The 13,748-nt window shown below is 36.4% G+C and overlaps 1 pseudogene; it reads left to right on the top strand.

Moving 5' to 3' along the window:
* Positions 1–9,671: 9,671 nt before the first annotated feature.
* Positions 9,672–9,787, top strand: LOC122709775 (annotated as a pseudogene).
* The last annotated feature ends 3,961 nt before the right edge of the window (positions 9,788–13,748 follow it).

The raw sequence follows: 13,748 nt of genomic DNA, 5'->3' as shown, positions 1-13,748 counted from the left end.
TATCTTACATTCCAGTTCCCAACCAGCAGCATTCTGTATTTAAAATGCCACTTGCACACTGTTATAAAAACAATCTCATATATCAAACCACCTGCATAAAAATATTTGATGAAATATATCACCATCTAACTATTGTAAACTGATCAAAATTTTGGTATCAGTATTATGAGTTTTATTAGACAGAAAGTGACAGATGTTTTTACATATTGAAAGTCAAATGTTAAAATATATATGTACAATAAAAACCTCAGTTAGCACTACATTGTATTATATTGTTGCAGCACAGTTGTATAACTTCATGTTTATTAAAACATGGTTTATTAAACAAATTTAATAAATGGCAAGTAACAGCTGCTGTAGCTACTCTAGTGATTCAATTTATAACCCTCTTCTTTAGCATATGATGTGGACAGAATTGCAGCCTACAGTATTACATATAACAACTTCTCTGAATGTGCCATGTATTACTTTTCACTAAGGAGACAAGGTATTTTAAAATGATATGGCTAAAAAGATTCAAGCCATGATCACCAAAATTCTTTTTATCTATCTAAAATACTTTAATCGCCTGATAATTCAACTGGTGAAAGTCATCTAAATGCTTTTATCTTTTGTTTTAATGTTTGGGTTTGTTAATGGATGAGCTGAAAAAAGGAGGCAGCCAGTAAATCTGTCAGCATCAGAGTAGAGAATAATCAAGAGTTCATCAAAATGTGTTAACAGAGTAAGAAGCCAGAAAAGGGAGAAAAAATAAAGAGGGAAAGTCATACCCTCTCTGGAAGATGACAGACAAACATTCACATGACACTATGACCAATAAACTATGAGGAACATTTATTCCAATAGAATGAAACCCAGAGGAGAGAAGAACACCATCACTTCATAGCAAATAGAAGGAGAAAAAGTGGAAACAATGACAGATTTTACTTTTTTGGGCTCCAAAATCACTGTGGACAGTGACTGCAGTCACAAAATTAAAAAATGCTTGCTCCTTGGAAAAAAAGCAATGACAAATCTAGACATCATATTAAAAAGCAGAGACATCACTTTGCAAAGAAAGGTCTGTATAGTCAAAGATATGGTTTTTCCAGTAGTCATGTATGGATGTGAGAGTTGGACCATAAAGAAGGCTGAGCGCCGAGAAATTGATTCTGTCAAACTGTGGCGTTGGAGAAGATTCTTGAGAGTCCCTTAGACTACAGGGAGATTAAACCTAAGGAAATCAACTCTGAATATTCATTGGAAAGACTGATGTTGAGGCTGAAGCTCCTCTACTTTGGCCACCTGATGTGAAGAGCCAACTCATTGGAAAAGACCCCGATGATGGGAAAGACTGAGGGCAAATGAGAATGGGGCAACAGAGGATGAAATTGGTGGATGGCATCACTGACTCAATGAACGTGAGCTTGAGCAAACTCCGGGAGATGATGCAGGACAGGGAAGCCTAGTGTGCTGTAATCCATAGAGTCGCAAAGAGTCTAACATGACTTAGCGACAGAACAACAAGAGAAACTTGCAGGCTTCCCTAGTTGCTCAGTGGTAAAGAGGCCGCATGCCAATGCAGGAGACTTGGTTCAATCCCAGGGTCAGGAAGGGCACCGGGAAAAGGAAATGGCAACCCACTCCAGCATTCTTGCCTGGGAAATCCCATGGACAGAAGAGCCTGGCAGTCTATAGTCCATAGAATTGCCAAAGAGTTGGACATGACTTAGCGACTGAACAACAACATATATTTATATGTATATATTATAAACATTAATATCAAAATTTTATTAATTCTATAATTAATATGCAAAATATAAATTTTTAAATAACTTTAGTTTACTTAGCAATTTTTCTTGATTTTGTAAAAAAAAACTAAAACCTTAAATTAGCAAATCATTGTGGGGTAAATGGATTAAAGAGCAGCAATACCAAAGAATTCTTTATATAGTAGTCAACGCTTATAAGTGATATGTTAGGTATATTTTATTTATTGCATTCTGTTTTTTTCATTTTATTATTTTCCTTCTATTGCTTTATAATTTTCCTGTGATATAATTTTTAGCTTTCATCTTCTGTCTCTAGAGTGTATTTACAGGGTGTTTTTCATTTTATTAATAATTACATTTTCAGAAGTATTTATTATTTGAAGCTTTTATATTTTAGAGTCAAATGTAAAGCATGCTTTATATTACAACTAATTAGGTGAATATCAAGTTTTTCCCTCAATCCCTATTGCTTTCATCCCACCTGTTACTTTTTAATGTTTTATTCATAGTATATTATTCATATAATTTTGGAGAAATTTACATTTACCTTTTCTTTACAGTAATATTTATGAGTTATTTTATCTCATTTCTAGTTTAAATTATTTAAGTACACATAGACCACCTTTTTATACCCTGGCTTTCTCATTCTTACCTATACTTGTTAAATTATTTTTAGTAAGGTTAAAAGACCATTCTATAGCTTTATACATTTAAAAATTGTGATTTAACTCTTGAATGTTAATCTTTTTCTAAACTTTATTAGTGTGGCTCTACTAATTTTAAGAAATGGTTTCATCAAAAACTGAAACTAACACTTCTTCTTTAGGTTTACACAAAAAATAGCAACCTCACCAATTTTCATACCCTACTTTCCTTCTTTAAAAAATTTCTCCTTTTAAAGCAAATCTTTACAAGTTTCTTCAAAAAGGATCTTTTAATAATAAGATTTATACAAAAAGTGTTTGTTCCTGAAAGATAGTGTGCTTCTGCACAGGTTCTAGTTGGGGGACAATTTTCTCTCATACTTCAAAGTTATCTCCCATTGTCTTCTGGCTGCCTTTGTTATTGCCCTTATTATTCTTGTTTTTTAACAAGAAATTATCACCTGATTGCTCTTTCTTTGTAGGCATTCAACTCTTCATTTTGGTGATTTTTAGAATCTTCTCTTTGATTTGATCTATCTTCTGAGTTTTATCTTTATGTCTCTGGGTATAGATCTGTGTTTGTTATGCCTGCTTGCAAACCATCAAGCTTTCTGAAACTGAGGACCTATGTCTTTCATCAATACTAGAACAGTGTCCGTTGTTTTGTATTTTCAAAATTCCACCTATTCCATTCTCTTTATCCTCTTATTTTTGCTCATGTGTATGTTTTATATGTATGTTTTACATTTTATATCAAAATATTTATTTCTCAGTTTCCTATCCTAGTTTCACTCTCCTTCACATTTCTCATCTATTGTCTCTATCTCCTATCTTAGGTTTTCTTTTTTTCAGATGTGTCATCCAGTTTACTCGCTCCTCATCTTGTATATTTATTTATTTAGGGCCTTCATTGCTGTCCACAGGCTTTCTCTAGTTGTGGTGAAAGTGGGCTTCTCTTTCTTGCAGTGTGTGGACTTCTCATTTCTGTGACTTCTCTTCCTGAGGAGCACAGACCCTAGAGCTTCAACTGTTGTGGTGCATAGGCTTAATTGCTTCAGGGCATGTGCAAACTTCCTGGACCAGGGATCGAACCCCTGTCCCCTGCATTGGCAGGTAGATTCTTAATCACTAGACCACCAGGGAAGTCCTTACTTCCTTATCTTTGGCTTATCCCATCCACTGAATGATTTAAAGTTAGTTCTTACATTTTTAATTTCTTAAAGTTCTATTTGATTTTAATCAAATATGCTGGATCACATTGATAGATATTTACTTTTCATCATAATTTTTATTTTCTTTTTTTCATAGTTTATTTTAGCAACAAAAAAGTCCTTCTTATCCATGATAGTATATTTTGCTAATTTTGATGATCATTTTTTCTCTTGTGTATTTAAAGATGTTTGATTATTAGTTTATGTTTCTTGCCATCTTATTAAAGGAATTTTGAGGTGTCTGCAATTAAAATGCACCCCCTAAAGAAGACTTTAGTTTTCTTGTGCTAATATCCTAATAGCACTTAAAGAAAAGTGAAAGTGTTAGTTGTTCAGTCATGTCTGACTCTTTGTGACCTCATGGACTATAGCCCACCAGACTCCTCTGTCCATGGAATTCTCCAGGCAAAAATACTGGAGTAGGCTGCTACTCCCTTCATCAGGAAAAGAATTTAAACATGGGGACAATTAAAATGTATGTTTTAAGTTGGACTTTTTCTGGCCACAAGACATTTTCTTGCTACAAGACTTTTTCTTGCCCTAAATTCAAGTGAGAGTAAGCTTTTCTTTAGAGATTTTCAAGTGAAATTTTTTCTACTCTATAAAGGCCAAGATAATTATAGCTCACACTATTGCCCTTTGTAGAGTTTTGTGTGTTTTTTTTTTTTTTTTTTTTTCTTTTTAAAATCAGTCCACTGTGAATGTGGCCTCTCAGTGGTTCCAACAGGAATGAGCAAATGTGTCATAATAACCACAAGATTCTCTTTGCCCCAGTGGAGTTAAAGTTTATCACTTCTGAATAATTTCTTTTCTTTCACATCACCTCAGGTATGTATTTAGGAAGATGAATCTGCCTCTGACAGTATATCTAGGTGTATTCCCCAAAAAGAAGTCTCTCTGATCATTTAGTATACAGTATTTTTAAAATAGTAAATTAATTTAGTTCTTAGTATGCAAAACTACTCCCATATTTTTCTCTTTATTTATCTCCTAACTATTGACTTCACGCTTTACTAGGTTTATCAAGATGAGTCTATTTCATTAAACTGTCGTTCAACATGAATTGGTAAGATAAAGTTTGGAAAGAACTTTTTTTAACTCCAAATAAGAGTAGTTTTTACAGGCTTAAAGAAGACAGAAGTTTACCTCTGTTATGTAACATAGGCATTCTAAGACAGGTATGCTGGCTTCAATATCATCAGGGACCTAGGATTCTCCACACCAGATTTCTACTTCACAGTCCAAGATGGCCGTGTTAGCTTCAACTATCACACTGGAACTAAACCCAACAGAAAAAGATAACATTGGGACCCTGCCTTTGTCATAGGATATATACACTAACTCTACTCATATGACATTGGCCATGACCAGAAAACTGTCACATTACAACACTTAGCCTCAAGGTGTTAGAAAATACCAGCTTTATGCTAGCTAATCTTGTGCCTAATTTATATTCAAAGATCCTATTAGTGAAGAATAATACATAGAAACTAGGGAAGAACCATCACTTTCACTCCCAAATAAGCAATTCCAAAGTTGTCCCCAATTGTTGTACCCAACTTCAAGTCCAGGATGCCTAGGGATGTTCATTTCTTTCCATCAAGCTAGGATTTGACTTTTAATGGGCTAGTTATTTATACAACTGTGGAAAAACATAAGAGCAATAATCATAAAATTTTCCAAATATTAAGCAGTTAACAGGTGGTGGCACAGTAAGTTCTTAAGCTTGTCCAACTGGCAGCCCCTGATTCAACTTTCTGAGGAAAACTCCTTTGTATTCTGTAGTCACAGTCTCTGTTCTTGGGAGGTTGTCCCCTGTCCAATAGCCTCCAAGGCCCCACCTGAATATGCCCTTAGAGTTTTCAGAGCTACAGATGGTGCAGATTTGGGAGCCCTTTCAAAAGCAGTAAAGTAATTAGCTTCCAACTAATAAAAATAAATGGGAAAAAAATTTTTTAAAAAAGCACGTTGATTTTAAAGTTTGAATTTTCACAAATTTTGTGATTTTTTTTTTTTTTTTTGGTAACAATAATGCCCCGTTAGAAGACTTTGACGTGTTTTCTTGGTTTCATGTACAAGAAAGCATAGCCAAATGTTTTTGCCTAGACATAGTTTTTAACCCTAAAAGCTGATTTCATATATACTGGCTCCTGAACCCTTCTCTTGCATGTGTACTAAGTCACTTCAGTCATGTCTGACTCTTTGCAAACCTATGGACTATAGCCCACTAAGTTCCTCTGTCCATGGGATTGTCCAGGCAAGAATACTGGAGTGGGTTGCCATGACCTCCACCAGGGTATCTTCCCGACCCAGGGATCAAACCTCCATTTCCTGCAGCTCCTATTTTGTGGATTCTTTACCACCGGGACCAGGGATGCCCCAAACCTTTCTCATCTCACATTTGTGTTTTTTGTTTTCGTTTTTTATTTTTTTTTTCCCAAAGAAGCTGCATCCCTTAGTTACAAAACAGTAGTCTTGGGTAGAAAGACAAAACACTGACTTTGTCTCTCCCTTTGGGAGAATTGCATAAGGGGAAAGAAACTCTTAACCAGTGAAGGTACCTATCTGCTGCTGCAAACTGCAACTAGAGAGCAACTAGGAAGAAGGGAGGCGTAGAGAATATTTTCTGCGGTCTCTTCCCTTAAGGTTTCAAGGACTGTACATGTCACTTCCACTTCATCGTATCAGATAGAACATATTCATATGACCATACTCACCTTTAACGGAGCCAGTCAAAAGGTCACTTTATTTCTGGCAACCATTTGCCAAAAGAAAGCTTGGGGGTTTTACTACAATGTAAGTGAAGAGAAAAACATTCAAAGAGCAGTATCTGCCCTCAGATGACTTCTTTGTTTTTAGCCCAAATAAGAGATTGGGTCATGGAGCTGATGCCTGAATTCAAGCCCTAGATCTGCTATTTCTAGTAACCTCTGTCAAGTTTGTTTCAAATAAGGATAATGTTATTGCCCTATGCTTCAGAGTTGTCATATGGATAACATAACGTTAACAAAATGCTGTACAAGGTACCTAGAATAGTCAAATTCATAGATTCAGAAAATACATTGGCAGATGCCAGGGGCTGAGGTGAGGAGGTAGGGAGGGAATGGGGATTTAGTGTTAAATGGGGAGATGGTTTCAGTTAAGGAAAGTAAAAATTTGGAAGATGGATGATGGCGAGAATTGAGCAATGTGAATGTCCTTAGTGCCATTGAACTGCACAGTTAAATATGGCTAAAATCATGTTTTATATTATGTGACTTTTACCACCACAACAAAAAACATTAAAAAATTACGTCAGCAGAGTGTCTAGCACTAACTACAGAGCTCTAGGAATATTTTCTATTTATTTTTATTTAATTGGAGGCTAATTACTTTACAATATTGTGGTGGTTTTAGCCATACATTCACATGAATCACCCATGGGTGTACATGTGTTCCCCATCCAGACCCTCCTTTCTACCTCACTCCCCATTCCATCTCTCAGGGTCATCCCAGTGCACCAGCCCTGAGCACCCTGCCTCATGCATTGAACCTGGACAGGTGATCTATTTCACGTATGACAATATATTTGTTTCAATGCTATTCTCTCAAATCATCCCACCCTCACCTTCTCCCACAGAGTCCAACAATCTGTTCTTTACATCTGTGTCTCTTTTGCTGTCTCACATACAGGGTCATCGTTACCATCTTTCTAAATTCAATATATATGCATTAATATACTGTATTGGTGTTTTTCTTTCTGACTTACTTTTCTCTGTGTAATAGGCTCCAGTTTCATCCACTTCATTAGAACTGATTCAAATGCATTCTTTTTAATAGCTGAGTAATATTCCATGCTTTCTTATCCATTCGTCTGCTGATGGACATCTAGGTTGCTTCCATGTCCTGGTTATTGTAAACAGTGCTGTGATGAACATTGGGGTACACATGTCTCTTTCAATTCTGATTTCCTTGGTGTGTATGCCCAGCAGTGGGATTGCTGGGTCATATGGGAGTTCTATTTCCAGCTTTTTAAGGAGTCTCCACACTGTTCTCCATAGTGGTTATACTAGTTTGCATTCCCACCAACAGTGTAAGAGGGTTCCTTTTTCTCCACACCCTCTCCAGCATTTATTGTTTGTAGATTTTTTGATAGCAGCCATTCTGACCAGCGTAAGATGGTACCTCATTGGGGTTTTGATTTTCATTTCTCTGATAATGAGTGATGTTGAGCTTATATTCATGTGTTTGTTAGCTATTTGTATATCTTCTTTGGAGAAATGTCTGTTTAATTCTTTGGCCTGTTTTTTGATTGGGTGGCTTATTTTTCTGGAATTAAGGTACAGGAGCTGCTTGTATATTTTTGAGATTAATCTTTTGTCAGTTGCTTAATTTGCAATTATTTTCTCCCATTCTGAAGGCTGTCTTTTCACCTGGATTATAGTTTCCTTCGTTGTGCAAAAGCTTTTAAGTTTAATTAGGTCCCATTTGTTTATTTTTGTTTTTATTTCCATTACTCTGGGAGGTGGGTCATAGAGGATCCTGCTGTGATTTATGTCAGAGAGTGTTTTGACAAAGGAGGCAAGAATATACAATGAAGAAAAGATAATCTCTTTAACAAGTGGTGCTGGGAAAACTGGTCAACCACTTGTAAAAGAATGAAACTAGAACACTTTCTAATACCATACACAAAAATAAACTCAAAATGGATTAAAGATCTAAATGTAGGACCAGAAACCATAAAACTCCTAGAGGAAAACATACTAGAAATATTAGGTATTTAAGCTAATTATGATGCTTATAATAATGATGATAATTATTGCATGGTTTGTCCCATATCCTTTAGATTTACTTTAAGATACAGTGGGATGAAGCTGAAAATAACATTTCCTGTCAATCCCCTATATCTATATAACCAGTAACTACTATGTACCAGGTACTGTTTGAGTCACTGAGTTGAAGCAGTGAAGAAAACAAAGATCCTGTGCTAATGGAACTTCTGACAGTCATCTCTATTGAGCCTCATTTCCAATGGGATGACACCCCAGTCCTCTGGGTAGATATAGTAAATGAAAAACTATAATTTTCTAGCATGCATTGCTATCAAAGATTTCCCTGAAGTCACATGCCTGCCTTTTCTCAAGGAACTGTACTCCCAGAATAAGCCAACAGTTTACCTGATTCTTCCCTTAGTTATCTAAAGGACCTCTTATTCTTTGCCTGGATTTACAATTATTTTCATAGGTTAGAAACACAAGTGATGCTCACCCTGTGTTTTTAAGCCTGATCTATATGGTGAAGAAGGTATTCAACATCCTCCTACCTTATTCAGGTAGACTCAAAGTGCACTTTGTGATCAAATCTTGGAAGATTATTTTCAGCCTATATCTGTTTGCCTTATAAATACTGTTGAATCACCCAAGGTTTTACCAGTCGGTGTTTTGCCAGTCTTTACTTTCTATAGTTTTAAAATTTTGTCTCCCTCCAGAAGAATTTTAATTAGAATTTTAGAGAAAACAATGTGGCTCCATTAAAAAGACACCATTTGAATCAGATTGCCATCATTTTCAGATAAAATATTAAATATGTTAAAATCTTGACTACTCATTTGACTTCATTTTCTTCCTGTAATATTTTAGCATGTCTCATTTGTTTTTTAACATTGTGAAGAAATTCTAGCCAAACTTACTTATGCAGCAGCCTTAACATGTAGGTAATTTTATCATTTAGTTGAAACATTCTTTCCAAAATATGACAATATGTTTCTTAATATACCCACTATATTATATTCATATTATTAAATTTATAACTTAATTACAAGCTTACCTAACCTCTAAAATATAGAGTTTTTAGATTATTTCTGACTTCAAGCACATTTTTAAAATGAGAATATTGTCTATTGAAGGTATGACTTTATGTAATAAAAAATAATTATGTGATATTTACTTGAGTCTTGCAACCCAAAGTCTCATTCCCAAGGATATCAGGACCAAAATAAATTAGAGCAATAATCACTATAAATCTAGGGATCATTCTGTAACATTGGACAAAAGATAAAAAACAAACTGGCTTTAAAATTAGATTCAGTGTTGTGTGAAAGGAGAAGGTTGGCACTCCCCTTGACAAGGATGGAAGAGGCCTGACAATATGCATATGGCTAAGGCACTGCCACCTACTATGTGACATCTGACCACTGTTTTTATTGGGGTTGACATATACACATCACTATATATAAAATAGAAAACTAATTAGAACCTACTGTATAACACAGGGAACTTTACTCAATACTCTTGATGATCTATATAGGAAAATCTGAAAGAGAGTTGATATATATATATGTATAACTGATTTCATTTTGCTATATACATGAAACTAACACAACATTGTAAATCAACTGTACTCCATAAAAATATATATACCAGAACACACTCAACAGTTAAATACATGAGAAATGAACCTTTTAAAAATAAAAATAAATGGAATAAAACTAAATTTTAAATAAAATGAAAAATAATAGTTTATAAAGGGTGTTAGTTATCTACAGAATTGTGACTTATTTTATAGATGTAGAATACTTCTTTTACGTTGAGTAAATAATGCAAAAGTAAAATGTTCAAGGTGTGTGTCTTTCAAAAAGATTGGCTCTGAGGAATTTTAATCACTAAAATCTATATCTCAAGCTGAAACACAAGCAATATTTTCCCATTGGGAAATAGGAAGATTCATATTGTAATAATTAGTAATTTTTATCAAAAGAGCTGGAATCCAAGCCCCCTTAACTGTCTGTTTGTACATCTTTTAGATGTTAGGAAAAAAAAAAAAAGGAAGAATAGAACATAAACAAGAATTCTATTTTTATGCAGCTATATTCATTATATCTCTTAAATATTCAAGAGGGCATGCCAAGTAAGCAGAGGGATATATGAATTGGAAATTCTGTGGTGAGCTCAGGTGTGAAGATACAAATTTAGGAGATATTGGCATGTGTATGATATTTATGACCTGTGGACTAAAAATAGATCACCTAGGAAAAAGTAAAGTTAGCAAAAAATTTGACTGTACTTTAGATTAAACTTATTTTGTTGAACACATTTATCTCTGTTTTCTTTTAAAGCCCCACTAAATAAGGGTAATGTAATTAAAATTCTTTCTCTCTACCAAGACAACACTATCAAGAGATAAACAGCAAGTGGCAAGTGCAAGTGTGGTCAATAACTTTGGGAAGATAGCACTTGAAAGAGGTAGGAGGCTGGGAAACTGGATACTAAGTGTTGTAAGGGTGAGGTCAATAAGAACAATTTACTCCTCTAGAAAACTCTAGGAAAAATGTCACAAAAATCATTTACTACAAAATTTACAGGTGAGGCAGCAAGTTGAAATAGGAAGACTGTTGAAATTCTCCTGAATAGAAGAACAACTAGAACTTCACATCCTGGGACTTCCCTGGAGTTCCAGTAAAGACACCGTGATTCCACTGCAGGGGCACAGTGGGGAACTAAGATCTTGCTAGCCATGCGGCTTGGCCAAAATAAAATAAGTGACTGGGAAGTTGTTAAAATACAATTTAAAAAAATTAACTTCACAACACTTCCTCAGCCTGTTCTAGAAAAGTTTAACTAGGAAGCTACATGAATTAGAGAGGGCTTGGTTAGTACACATACCATCTTGCATTTCAGAAGGTGAGAAGCTAGAAAATCCCTCTGCTAGACTTTCTTGCAGCTGAGATTCATAGTAAAGGCCAAAGCTGTCCTGCTTCTTCACCTCTGATGACACACATAGACGGAAGAAGTTAGTGATTTCCCAAGGCTGCTAACTAGCTTCCATGTCCAGTCACTGGCTGTGTGAATGCCATGTTTGCCCAGGAGGTACAGATGGTTCTAGAATCAACAGTGAGGTGGCCTCTTGATTCCTGCTTCTTGATATTGCAATAAGGTCTCTGGGCTCTGTTTTCCTGATCCCAGGATTATGTTAGAGAGTTTAGTCCTGGGGTCAACAGGGCCAGTGATAAACACCTGATTTCTAACCTTCTTAAGAGTAACAGATATCATGCATCCTTTCACAGGCTAGTTCTGTAGTGTTTTCCTAGGGATCATTTTTGAGAACCTTACCTGGAACTACTTCTCCAATCTCCCCAATGTATTTTTCTAAACAAAAATTTTTCTTTTCTGTGTTAAATTCCTTCAGTTTAAAAAGGCCAGAGAAATTTCCCTTATAGATAAAGTAGTTGGAAAGATGCCATACTTCAAAGAGGAGGTTTACAGAATGTCGAGATATAGGATGGTCAGACTCCCATTCTTACCCCATTGGCTCCATTTCTTTCCAAGTATAATAGAAAGCTGCAAAACCCTCTTTACTACTAATGCACAGGCATACAAACATTGTGTGCATACACACACACACACACACACACACAGAGTTATGTTTGTTTTCTGACAGAGTACACTACAGTTTCCCAGTTGATGATCCATGGATATGTACAGAATCCAACTGGCTTTTAGTAACTTATCCTTAAGCATGAATTGACAAACAAAAATGATCAAATATTTGAGCAAGCCTTCTACATGTAAGGCTTCCCATGTGGCACAGTGGTAAAGAATCCACCTGCCGATGCAAAAAGACACAAGAGACAGAAGTTCAATCCCTAAGTCAGGAAGATCCCCTGGAGGAGGAAATGGCAACCCACTCCAGTATACTTGCTTGTAGAACCCAATGAACAGAGGAGCCTGGTGGGCTACAGTTCGTGCGGTCACAAAGAATCAGACATGACTAACTATGCACAAACCTCACCATCTACATGTAAGACAGAGATTTTAAAAAAAAAAAAATAGGGAAGAAAGAGAGAAAGGAAGGAAGCGGGGAGGGAGAGAAGAAAGACATGATGTGTGATTCAGAAGAATATTTCGAAAATAACTAGGGGACTTCCCTGATGGTCCAGTGTTTGGGGGACTGCCTTGCAATGCAAGGAGCACAGGTTCAGTTTCTGGTCAGGAACTGGGGTCCCACATGCTGCAGAGCAGCTCAGCCCTCATGCCACGACCGCTGAGCCCACACTCTCCGGATGCCATGTGCCACAACTAGAGAGTCCATGTGTGGGAACGAAAGATCCCGCTTGACGCAAGGAAGATCCTGTGTGCAGCAACTAAGACCTGATACAGCCAAACAAATAAATAATTGTAAAAAAAAAAAACTATAATTAATTACTGCTGTACTGAAGAGCAGAAGTATCATCCAGACAACTGATGTTTAGAGTAGGCTTTCAAAAGAAGCAGCCGTCAACACTCTGAAGGAGCAACCATTAACTGAAGAAGAAATTTAAGAAAGCGTGTCATAAAATGTGGAGCAGAGATTTCCGTGTTGGCCAAAACACATTTTCTTTTCCTTCTGGGCACAAACTAGAGCACATTTCCCAGAGCCCTTGCAATTCATGGCAGCTGTGCCTTAGACCCACAGCGGCATGTGGTCTGGGAATCAGCCCCTATAAAAACCATCCGTGCTTGCGTCCATGCTCTCTCTGGGGCCTTTTTTCCTGAACGGTGACATCCAGAATGGGTCCCTGCATGAATGTGGGCAACAGAGCCGTCTCTCACCACTGTTTGGACTTGATGCACACAAGGACTAAATAAATCCATTTGATTTTGTGGTTGATATTTTATAGCAGTTAGCTTAACCCAACTGATTCGGAAGTCAAGTAAAGTGATCAATGAGACTACCCTTCCAAATTAAGCTGACAGAGAAAGTGAAGCAAGTCTCAATGGTTGGGTGCACTGCAGGAAGGCAAACTATTATAACATTAGTCTCTTTTCTTCACCTAATTTCATCCCCTTTGTGTATCTTCCCCTTTATTAGACTCACTTTAAGAAGGAGTTCACAGATATACAAGCACCACAGGGTACCTTATTCCCTTCATTCAAGTGCTGTGTTCTGAAAGTGGTATGCATGCTAGCAGCGGATTCTTCTGGGGACAGTGACTCCTGAAATATCAAAAGGCACTTAGAATGGAACAGCCAGCTGCAATCATTGCCAGATGTCAGATTCTGTTACAAAGCTGTTCCAGCAACCTTGCAAGGGAGAGCCTGACCTCAGCATAAAGCACCTGCCCATGCTGACCAGATAGCATAATAAAGAAGACAGAACATTGTGGAAACGTGTGTGCCTATCTTTGT

Source organism: Cervus elaphus, chromosome 15, assembly GCF_910594005.1.
Source record: "Cervus elaphus chromosome 15, mCerEla1.1, whole genome shotgun sequence".
In the NCBI taxonomy this organism is placed as follows: domain Eukaryota; kingdom Metazoa; phylum Chordata; class Mammalia; order Artiodactyla; family Cervidae; genus Cervus; species Cervus elaphus.
This window is presented reverse-complemented; position numbering and strand designations above follow the sequence as displayed.